We start from the raw sequence: 13225 nt of genomic DNA, 5'->3' as shown, positions 1-13225 counted from the left end.
CTGAGATTTGATATTAGATTTGTATCGATTGATTAGAAGTTATTGGTATATATTGATTTGTATTACCGGTACTTGGAATTATACTATCACGCCGTCAGAATTTGATAAAACTGAGATGTTCTTGATTTGAATGGTATATTGATACAGTATATTCGATATGTCATTGCCAGATTGATATTGACAGGCTTTGAATTTGAGACTTCGACTTCGTCAGATCGACAGAACGAAATGTATAAATCAATGTTAACCGGGAGATCGACTTGAGTCAGTTTGGACTTGAGTTTCCAAAAAACCACATAGTTTACCTTATTGAATTGATGTTTGCAATTGAATGAAATTGATATGCTTATTATAATGATTTATAGCAAAGCGTGTATTGAGTCATGGACGGAGATGCCTAGTCATTGGCGGATATACCATGTCTTTGACGGATATGCCGAGATACTGGATGTTTGATTTATATCGATGTTGCTTAGGAGTAAATCGACTCCTATGGCTGAGATTCGATATATGTACCAATGTCCAGGAACCGGGATAACTAGATTAGATATGAGTCGAGTCTGAGATGACGAGTCACTAGTTGATTTACAGTTTTATGTCGATTCATGTTTTCATATTTGATACATGTTATTGTTGACTGTGTATGCTTTTATATAAGCTTTTATATGATTGCATCTATTCATTGTTTATACTGGGATTATATTCTCACCGGAGTTATCTGGCTGTTGTCGTGTTTGTATGTATGCATGACAACAGGTGGGATAGGATCAGGGTCAAGAAGAGGATGAAAGAGGACAAGTTATCGTGGAGATCCGGATCAGAAGTAAATAGGCTTCAGCACTTGATATATAGTAGTTGAACCCTAGTTTCATTTTAATGTATTGAGTACGAGACATGTACTTTACTTTTGATATATATATCAATGTGACTCCATTACGTTCCGCAGTTGTATAAAAAAATTTAGACCCAGTTTATCCTAATTGATTAAATTATTCCCAAGAACGATTACGAAATGAATTAGCGTCCGAGTCCCCACATATAGTGAGTCTAAAAACTCAACACACTTGTAACGTTATATCAAGTACATATACATAGCAGGCAACAATGAATACTACCATAATAAAAATACATTTCATGATCTTTAAAGCGTAAACGTAACCATATTAAAGCATACATGTAAAAACATGTATCAACATATCATCATATACTTGTTCATCTCTTTTAATTGAATTATGTTCATTATTTGTGACTTTCGTATCAGCTCTGTCGTATTTGAAACGCCCCAGATTCGACGACTGTCCTCACTGTACCAAGACGAGTCTTTCGAGCGAGCTTATGTTCTCACTCACATGCACCTTGGGAAACTTCTCGGGGGGTCACCCATCTCAAAATTGCCCCAAGACAAGCACGCTTAACTTTGGAGTTCTTATGTTATGAGCTAACGAAAATAAGATTTACCCCTTAATATGAGTAGTACCAATCAAATCTTTTAGGCCCTCCTCAACTGCACAGTCCCATACCTGAGTAGTTTCAAATTCCTCTCATTCCGGTGTAAGATCGGTTCATCCATGTTCCCTCCGCCTAGAAGCCTGCCAGGAGCTGCTCATTGTCCGTTCAACCTCATGGCACCGGCGATCACCCCCCGCCCTCTTCGGCCTCGAGCCTCACATGCCCACCAGCTTCCGCTTGGTTCGTCCTCGAATCACACCATACTCGGAGAGGTCGGCTCTGATACCAAATGAAATGCCCTAGATTCGATGACTGTCCTCACTGTACCAAGACGAGTCTTTCCAGCGTGCTTATGTACTCACTCACACGCACCCTAGGAAACTTCCCATGGGTCACTCATCCAAAAATTGCCCCAAGTCAGTCACGCTTAACTTTGGAGTTCTTATGCGATGAGCTACCGAAAATAAGATGCATCTTTTTTATATGAGTAGTACCAATCAAATTTTTAATCCCTCCTCAATTGCACAGTCCAATGCCTGAACAGTTTCAAAATCCATCTCTTTACGGTATAAGATCAGTTTATCCATGTTCCCTCTGCCTAGAAGTCTGCCAGGAGCCGCTCATTGTCCGTGCAACCTCATGGCACCGGCGATCACCCCCGCCCTCTTCGGCCCCGGGTGTAATGCCCGGGATTTTATTTGATAATTTACGATTATTGATTTAAAATTTGCTGTAATTATGGACGGAAAGGATCGAACTAGGAAAGACGAGAAACTACAAAAATTGATGTGCGAGGACAGTACCTTTCGCGCACATGCTCGCACATACGCGAAAGGGACAGAAGACCTCGCGCATATGCGCGAAGTGTGTGCGCGCATCGGGAAGCCAAGTATTGTGTTCCTATCGACGCAGGCTACAACTAGACGTAAGTTTTCTTAAGTTTTGATATGATTTGAAATTATGGTATTACCAGAATCGAATAGGATTCATATATGGTATTTCTGATATGTTAAACATCGTATAATTGAAACCGGATTTAAGAATGGTTTTGGTTTGAAATTGTTATGATTTTCAGAATGGATTTGTTTGAGATTCGATATCAAATTGGTACTGTTATTGATTACGAGATATTGAGATTGATATCTGACTGATATTGTATTGCTGGGTATATTGAGATTATGCCGTTATGCCGTTGAAACAGAATTTGATTTAGTTCTGATTATATCCAGTATTGATTGAGTGGAGTATTGATATTGTATTTCTCGCTATTGTCATTGCCAGATTGAGTATTGACATACTTTGAATTCGAGACTTTGATTTCAGCAGATCGACAGAAAGAAAGGTATAAATCATTGTTGAGACGGGATTGCACAACTCGAGTTTGATTTGACTTGAGTTTCCCAAAATCACATACTGATTTGCCATTGCCTTGATATGTTGCAATGTGTGATATTGATATGCTTATTCTATTGATTTATAGCAAATCATGAGTTAGAGTCTTGGGCAGATATGCTTAGTCTTTGGCAGAACCGCCAAGTCACGGGAATTTTGGGTATATATCGATGTGCTTAAGAGTAGATCGACTTCTATTGCAGATATTCGATATAGATAGCAAAAGTCTAGGAATAAGGACGTACCGCCATCTGGCTAGGGAAAGTAGGTGGGAGAACATTGCGTTTTTATTCAACCGGGATCCCTAGATTAGAAATGAGTCGAGTCTGAAGTGGCGAGTCCACAATTTTATTTACTACTTGATAATGATAGATGTGTTTCAGATTTGATACATGTTATTGATATGTAATTCATGCTTTTATATATGCTTTTATATGATTGCATGTTTACATTGTTTATACTGGGATTATGTTCTCACCGGAGTTATCCGGCTGTTGTCTTGTTTGTATGTTGAAAGGGATCGATTTTAAGTGCCCGAAAGCGCAACGGAAGTTCAAAAATTAATTTTCAACAAGAAAATTTCGGCCACCTATGCACTAGTGTTGTAGCATATACAAAAACAGAACTATGACATTCATAGGGTGTTGAAAAAGCGTTACCTATCAATCAATTAAGATTGATGTTTGGCACCAACTTAGTTGTCAAGCAACTAAGCTCTTCAAAGGCAAGAAAATCTACAAGCCTCCTTTCTTCAAGCTTCCCTTTGAGCACACCTTGCTCAAAAATTAACCCCACCACCAACTAGGTAGATCCCCTCTTATTTTGCACTAGAAAAATAAGAGGATTTTCTTCAACAATTGAAGGAGCAAAAATGGAGAGAATGAAGAGCATATTTTCGGCCATTGCATGTCTAGAATGAAGGTAGGATGACTTTTTCTTGGTAGTGGAAAAAGTTGTGGCAAAAAGTTGCATGCCAAGCCTTGGTTGTTGCAAAAGTTGTCTCCCAACTCTTCACCTCCCATGCATGCATTTTTATTTGATTTTAAACAATTAAAAATCCATGTACTTAATTTAATTATCTAAAACAAATTCGAGACTAATTAAACATTACTTGAATTTACTCAAGTCACTAGTTGAATAATTATTTTACTATTGTGCTCTACAAGATCCAATATGATTAAAAAGCAAATAACGTTTCAGGAATAAATTCAGTTCTACTAGGCCCACTAGTGTTTAATTAATTCAACACTTGAATTAATTTAATTTAGGTCATATTAATGTTTATGAAAATCACAATTTTTCAAATACATTATTCACTTGGCCTACTTTTAATTTAGGAACACATTCATAAATTAAAAGTTACATTTCTCTCATAGAAATCATACTTCTATTTTTCCTTACGCTTATAAACTCATTTATAAGTCGTTCAACACATTGAACTATTTTAACTTCTCAACGGGATCTAGAAAGCTAGCACTTGTGTGGCCCTCAATGGTTCATTGATACAACTAGCCGTGGGTTCACATCTCCATGTGATTCGGACTAAACATGTCCTTATACGAGCATACCCCAATTGCTCCATTCTTACTTATCAACTCCTTGATAACAAGAACGTCAGAACTCAAGTCTGATAGTATCTGATACCCCCATTAGAATCCAGGTCAGCATATTATAGGTTTCCTGAAGAATCGGGTAAGTCTTCTCTACCCGAGCTTTTTGGCTTTACCCGAGCTCTCTGCCAGACAACCCGGGCCCTCACAGAATCATCCGAGTGCTTCTCAACTTCCCGGGCAGAGTTCCCGGAAACATTACGACTTGGGAAACCTCGAGAACTGCACCACCTCGAGAAGCGAACCACACTCAAGTGTAATGGATATAGGCAGTCCAATCTGTCAGAACAACTTGGTTTTGGAGTGTCCGAGAAGCCATTCGAAGCTAGTATGGTAAACCGACTTAGTAGATGGCACGAAAGTCGAGGTAACTACCCGTTCTTCCACTATAAATAGCAGGTGTTAATCTCATTTAATTATCTTGAAATCTTTGAACTCTAAGCATTATACATATTTTCTCTAAAATATTGCTTGTGTCATCTTCAACCTGCTGACTTTAGCATTAGAGTGGCTACGTCGGACACTCATCCGACGCCCATTCACGAGTTACTTTTTTGTCTGCAGGTATTAATCTCAGCTATTACCTTCACTCAAAATTCCCAAATATTATAAATTGTTGGTTCGGTCCGTTGGAGGTCCTTACCCGGCTCATCCATTTCAACGAGATCGCATCAGTACCCAACCAATCATGTTAAACGCCTAGCAGCATCGCTTACATGATTCCCTAGGTATCAAATGATAGTGTCTGCAAGAACCATTCAATTATGGTTAGCGTACAGTACGGTCTCTTCAACTCATATATCCCGACCGATTCGACAACCATTGGTTTATCGAGAGTTGTCAATGTATCGGTACTATGTGTCATGTCATAGTTGCATCGATGGTGTAATCTATGAAACCTCTTTCATAATTACCACCATAATTTGATCAGAGATTTCAACCTACAAACACATGAGAACACATAGGATATCCATACCCGAAGGTAAGCAGTGAATCCCCGACTACAATGCATCGACTCCTATATGTTTCGACAGAACACCCAACCTTGCCACCTGATGACCCCATGAGAATCGGTAAACAAGTCAAAGTGTAATTCTAGCACATAGAGTGTCAATGTTGTCCTGGGTCATAAGTACTAATGGTGTACAACTATAAACTAGGAATTTTCCACTCGATAAGTGAGAACCACTTGGAACGTCCTTTTATGGAGGGTTGTTCAGTGCACTCTACAAGGAGCACCTATCTGCATGTTCGGACATCACAATGACCCCTACCAATGAAACATGGTACTCACATCGCAGATACTAGTCTCGAACTTGAGCGGCCTATATCCTTCTTAGCGTCGGCTGAATCGACTAGGAACTATTTAGAATATACAGTATTCCAAATATGAGTTTCATGATACTCGTCATATGAGCATCTCATATTCTTTCTGTTATTTGTACATTCAAGGACTTTATCTATACAACTAGCATAGGTATACAGATAAAGAAGTGCCAAAAATGATAAATTCAAATATTATCAAAATAAAGACTGTTTATACATAGAGTTTAATTGTGAACACTCGGCCAACACTTGGCCCGACATGCACCTACTCTAACATATGTGTGCATGACAACAGATGGGGCAGGATCAGGATCATGAAGAGGATGAGATATTCAGAATTAGCTGGAGATCCGGACTTAGAGTAGATCGATTTTCAGTACTTGATATAGTGACTGAACTTTAGTGAGATAAATAAAGGTTGTACAAGACTTGTACCTTTATATTGATATGTATATCAAACTGACTACATTACGTTTCCGCACTTGTATATTAAAAAAAATTATGTCCCACATTACTTAGTTGTTACATTTGATATTAATAACGATTAAGAAATGAATTAGGTTTGGGTCTCCACAGCAGGTGGTATCAGAGCAAGTAGGTTCTAGAACTGTAGGTTCTTGAGACTGAGATAGAAGCTAGTGAGCGGGGTAGAATGAGTATTCTTTCCTTGCTTTTGGTTGCTACCATGTTTTACTGCTTTGAAATACATGTTTACCTGATTATCTGATTTGATTTGGTAATGTGTATTATTGAGAATGAATCAAAACCGAATCTTGATCAGCAGTAAGATGATCATAGGAGGACTGAAAAAGATTTGTTATATTTGGTTACTAACCATTTTGATAATCAGATATGCCTCCTCGAAGAGTCCCAGAACAGGGTAGTACATCTGCAAATTCGATGGATGTGACATCTACACCGACAAAAACACTGTTAAAGAGGTATCAGTCGTTCAAACCGCCAACCCTGAAAGGAACAGAGACTTCTATTGACTGTGAGTGTTGGTTAGATGACATTGAGATGCTGTTTGATTCTTTGGATGACACAGATGAACGGCGAGTCCGATTGATTGGGCACCAGTTGCATGATGTTGCAAAGAACTGGTAGATCACGACAAAGAGCGCCTTGAAGCATCGAGGTACGAATATTACTTGGAATGTATTTAAAGCTGAGTTTTATCAGAGATTTTTTTCAGTGTCGTATAGAAAGGCAAGGGAGCAGAGCTTGCTAATTTGAGACAGGGCCAGTTGAACATTGAAGAGTATGTGGCCAAGTTCTCTACCTTGCTGAGATTTGCTCCACACGTGGCTGAGAATGACGAAGACGTTGCTGATCAGTTCATCAATGGATTGAACCCTGAGATCTTTACATCGGTAAACACAGGGCGACCGAATAAATTTGCTGATGCCGTGAACAGAGCCAAAGGAGCTGAAGCTGGTCTGATAAGACAGAAAGGAGCTTCATTTGTTCCTCCAGCACCAAGACCACATCAACCTCCTCCAATAATTGAGGGTAGTAGTAGCAGTGGTGGAAAGAAAGATTTTTTGAAAGCCCGAGGAAAGCAGTTTAAGAAATCTAGAAGCAGTTCTTCTAGCTCCAGTGGTTCCAGACAGAGCTAGAGTTATACCGGGGCTTATTGCAAAACTTGCGGAAGGAGACATCCCACAGAGCAATGCCAAGGAGTATCTGGTAGTTGCAACATCTGAAGACAGCAGGGACACTTTGTTAGGGTGTGTTAACAGAGAGGTTCCCAGAGATCCCAAGGAGCCGAATCATCGGGATGAGCGGCACAGACTAATAGACGATCAGCTGCTGTTCATTCGTTTCAGCCAGCACCAGCTCAGTCATAGCAGAGGCCAGGAGGAAGCCAGACAGTTAGCCAGCCTCCTAGACAACAGGCCAGAGTATTTTCTTTGACAGAGGAGCAGGCTCAGGAAGCACCAGATGATGTTGTTGCAGGTAACTGTTCTTTATGTGGTTACTCTGTTTATGTATTGATAGATACGGTTTCTTCTCATACTTTTATATCTGAACGATTTGCATTGAGTCATGCATTGCCTGTTGAGTCTTTATCTACTATAGCGTCTGTCTCTTCTCCTTTGGGGACATGTTTAATATCAGTGAATTCTGTGAAACATTGTATGCTACAGTATGACGGGCATGAGATTGAGTTAGATTGTATTGTACTTAGGTTGTCTGATTTTGACTGTTTTATCGGTATCGATATGTTGACCAAGTACAGAGCTACCGTTGATTGTTTCCACAAGATTGTGAGATTCAGACCTAATATGGCGGAGGATTGGAAATTCTACGGTAAGGGTTCTAGATCTAGAATCCCTTTGATATCTTTGTTATCTATGACTAGATTGTTGCAGAAAGGAGCAGAGGGGTTCCTTGTATATTCAGTTGATTTATTGAAATCGAGTCTATCATTGACTGATTTGCCAGTGGTGTGCGAGTTTGCTGATTCGAGAGATAGACTTCAGCATCGAATTGGTACCAGGTACAGTTCCGATTTCCACAGCTCCGTAGAAAATGGCACCAATTGAATTGAAAGAGTTGAAAGATCAGGTAGAGGATTTACTGGCCAAGGGATACATCAGACCGAGTGTTTCTCCTTGGGGTGCTCCAGCGTTATTTGTGAAGAAGAAAGATGGTTCAATGAGACTCTGCATTGACTACCGACAACTGAACAAGGCAACTGTAAGGCCCGAGCTTTTATCATTTTAATCCGAGATTATTCAATTTATGATTTTGGAATGTTGAGGATAGAAATTTAATTTAAAAAAAATTGTGAGGACCAAATTGCATATAGTGAAGTTTCAGGGGCTAAAGTGCAATTAATTGGATTGAATAGGACACTTGACTTTCTTATGCAACTTGATATGTCAAATATCATTTCCTTCTTCAGACACCTGCAAGAACTCGAACGAATTCCATAGCTATTCTCTCAAATTTCCTCAAAGCATAGAAATTTATTTTGCAAGATACGTTTATCAGAATTTGAATCCGAACACAGTTTTGTGCTCCTCTCGTCACCTACTACACAAGGACGTAAGTTTCATTAATTTCTGATATGTTTTGAAATTTATGTATTGCGATAATTATTATTTGATCATTATGATGTGTTCTGGGAATACTAGAAATTGCATAATCGAAGTCGGATCGAAGAACAGATTAATTCTGAAATTTTTATGAATTTCTGATTATATCGATTGAAATTGGACAGATTTGAATTATGGATTGATTACAGACTATATCGGATATGGGTTATAATTTGTAATTGATATCTATTGATATTGTATTCACGAGAATATCGAGATTGTGCCGTTATGCCGTTAATTTTGAATTAGATTCAAATTGATAAGATTCAGTATAATTCAGAACTTCTAATTTTCATACCGAGACTACGAAAGAAATTTATAAGTCAATGTGGTACCGGGAGAACGACTCGAGTAGGATATACTTGAGTTTCCCTAAATCACATAATGATTGTTATTATTTACATTGATTTGAATTGATATGCTTGTTCTATTGATTTATAGAAGCATGTATTAGAAGAGTATTAGACGATTGATCTTGTGGCACAAGTGCCGATAGTGATGGAATCGTCACTGGCACATTGCACATTGTCACGAGATAGTATAGTGCCAAATTCTGTGACGGATTGGTCAAGACACCGGATGTTTGGTTGCATCGAAGTGGATAGAATGGGAGTTTCTTCTATTACTGATGTTCGATATAGGAATGCCAACATTTGGAAACCGGGATCCCTAGCCTAGGATTGAGTCTAGTCTGAGACGTGGAGTCACGAGTCTGAATGACAGTTTTACATTGATTATGTTTTCATATTTTGATACATATTATTGTTATTGGTTTCATGCTTTATATTGTTTATATAATTGCATGTTTCGTTTATTTATGTGGGATGTATATCTCACCAGAGTTATCCGGCTGTTGTCGTGTTTGTATGTGTGCATGACAACAGGTGGGACAGGTTCGGGGTCAAGGAGATGAAGAGAAATCGTGATTAGAGTGGAAACTACGGACTTTGATTAGAGATAGGGTTTGGAACACTTGATATGTAGTTATTAAACCTTAGTTTGAATGATTGTATATAGTACAAGATTTGTACTTTTAATACTGACATGTATATTAGAATGTATTCCATTACGTTCCGCATTTAATACTATATTTTAAAAAAAAAATAGACCCTGTTTATTATAATTGATTAACTTCTCCCAATGATGATTAAGAATTTGATTAGCGTCCGGGTCCCCACAACAAGTGGTATCAGAGAGATATATCATTTAGACTAAGATAGGAGCTAGTGAGCAGAATGAGTTTTCTTTCCTTGCTTTCGACTGCTAGCATGTTTTACTGCTTTATAATCCATGTTTACTTGTTTATCTGACTTGATTTAAAAACATGTGTTATTGAGAACGAATCAGAGCCGATTCTTGATCAGCAGTAAGATGATCTGGAGGAGGACTGAAACAGATTTGTGGTATTTGGTTGCTAACCTTTTTGTTAATCAGATATGCCTCCTCGAAGAATACCGAAACAGGGCAGCACTTCGAATCCTCCAATGGATGTGACAGCAAATCCATTGGAAACATTCTTGAAGAGATTTCAGTCATTCCAATCACCTACACTGAAGGGTACTGAGACAGCTGTGGATTGTGAGAGTTGGCTGGATGATATTGAAAGGCTGTTTGAGTCCTTGGATTACACTGATGAGCGGAGAGTGAAACTGATAGGGCACCAGTTACATGATGTTGCAAAGAACTGGTGGATTACAACAAAGCGGGCATTGGAGCATCGAGGTACATTTATTACTTGGAATGTGTTTAGAACTGAGTTTTATCAGAGGTTCTTTCCAGTGTCGTATAGGAAGGACAAGGGAGCCGAGTTTGCAAACTTGAGACAAGGTCAACTAAACATCGAAGAATATGTGGCCAAGTTCTCTACATTGCTACGATTTGCTCCACATGTGGCCGAGAATGACGAAGCCCTTGCTGATCAGTTCATTAATGGCCTGAATCCATGAAATCTTTACTTTGGTGAACATTGGGAGACCGAATAATTTTACGGATGCCCTGAACAGAGTTAAGGGAGCCGAAGCTGGTCTGATGAGACAGAGAGGAGCTTCGATTGTGCCTCCAACACCAAGACCACAACAACCACCTCTTTCCAGATTTGAGGGTGGCAACAGCAGTGGCGGAAAGAAAGATTTCTTGAAAGCTAGAGGAAAGCAGTTTAAAAGATCTGGAAGCAGTTCATCCAATTCTGGTGGCTCGAGACAGACTGGTCAGGGCCAGAGTTATACCGGACCTTACTGCAGAACATGTGGAGGAAAGCATTCCAAAGAGCAGTTCCGAGGAGTGTTTGGCAGTTTCCATATCTATAGACAGCAGGGACACTTTGCTAGAGTTTGTCCCCAGAGAGATACTCAGAGATCCCAGGGTGCCGAGTCATCTGGATCAGTAGCTCAGACTGGAAGATGATCAGCTGCAGTTCACTCCTTTCAGCCAGCACCAGCTCAGTCACAGCAGAGGCCATGAGGGAGCCAGACAGTTAGCTAGCCTCCTAGACAGCAGGCCAGAGTGTTTGCTTTGACTGAGGAGCAGGCACAGGACGCAGGTGATGACGTTGTTGCAGGTAACTGTTTTATATCTGGTTATCCTGCATATGTATTGATTGATACTGGTGCTTCGCATACTTATATTTCTGAGCGATTTGCATTAAGTCATGCATTGCCTATTGAGTCATTACCTGCTGTAGTGTATGTCTCTTCTCCATTGGGGACATGGTTCATATCATTAAAATTTGTGAAACATTGTATACTGCAGTATGATGGGCATGAAATTGAGTTAGACTGTATTGTGCTTAGGTTGTCTGATTTTGACTGTATTATCAGTATCGATATGTTAACCAACTACAGAGCCACAGTTGATTGCTTCCACAAGAATGTGAGATTCAGACCCGAAATTGCTGATGAGTGGAAATTTTATGGTAAGGGTTCTCGATCCAGAATTCTTTTGATATCGGCTACGAAGTTACATCTGAGTACCGCATACCATCCACAGACCGACGGACAGTCAGAGCGGACCATCCAGACACTGGAGGATATGCTTGATTTTAGAACTGGTTGGCAAGATTCATTGCCACTTTGTGAGTTTTCGTACAACAACAACTATCAGACGAGTATTGAGATGGCTCCTTTTGAGGCATTGTACGGTAAGAGGTGCAGATCACCTCTTTATTGGGATGATATCTCTGAGGTACCTGAGATTGGACCTGACATGATCAGAGATATGACAGAAAAAGTGAAGCTAATTCAGAAGAGAATGAAGGCAGCTCAAGACAGACAGGCCAAATATGCCAATGTTCGACGTAGACCATTGGTATTTGAGGCAGGAGATCGAGTATTCTTGAAGATTTCACCTTTCTGAGGAGTTGTCAGATTTGACAAGAAAGGGAAACTGTCTCCACGATATATTGGGCCGTATGAGATTCTCGAGAAGATAGGAGATCGTGCTTATCGACTCGCTTTACCGCCTTCATTATCTGGATACATGATGTCTTTCATGTATCATTATTGCGGAAGTATATGCCAGATGCTTCACATATTATTCCACCAGACGAGGCCGAACTTGACGAGACATTGAGCTATTTCGAAAAGCCGATTCAGATCCTCGATCAGAAAGAAAAGCAACTCAGAACGAAGACAATTCCGCTTGTGAAAGTTCAGTGCAGTCGTCATGGCATTTAAGAAGCTACCTGGGAGACTGAATCAGACATGAGACAGAGATTCCCAGAGTTATTTCATTTATGTGAGTTTTCTATTTAGCTTCTGTTATACCTTCTTATTGATACGATTTGATTACGTGTGATTTCGGGGATGAAATCGTATCTTAAGGGGGGAGAAACGTAACGCCCGGGATTTTATTTTATAATTTACGATTATTGATTTATAATTTGCTATAATTATGGACGGAAAGGATCGGACCGGGATAGACGAGAAACTACAAAAATTGATGTGCGAGGATAGTACCTCTCGCGCACTTGCGCGCACATGCGCGAAAGGGACAGAAGACCTCGCGCATCTGCGCGAAGTGTGTGCACGCATATGCTCGAGTCATACGGGAAGCCAAGGGCCTGCGCGAGCTGCCGAGAAGCTAAGGACCGAGACCAGTAGGTCTCGAGCATATGTGCCGGTTGAGGTCGCGCATATGCGCGAGACGTGTTGGACAAAGGGGAAGCCACTTGCCTTTCTTCATGCATGATATATATATATATATTATATATAAATATATATATATATATATAGAATTGTCTTCATTCCTTCATTCAGCAAGAAGAAAAAGAAACGAGAGCTCCCGGGAAAGAATCAAGTTCTTGACGCTAGATTTCGATTTGCGAAAGAAACTTCCGTCAGAATTGCA

This window comes from Primulina eburnea, chromosome 11, assembly GCF_022965805.1.
Source record: "Primulina eburnea isolate SZY01 chromosome 11, ASM2296580v1, whole genome shotgun sequence".
Lineage (NCBI taxonomy): Eukaryota > Viridiplantae > Streptophyta > Magnoliopsida > Lamiales > Gesneriaceae > Primulina > Primulina eburnea.
This window is presented reverse-complemented; position numbering follows the sequence as displayed.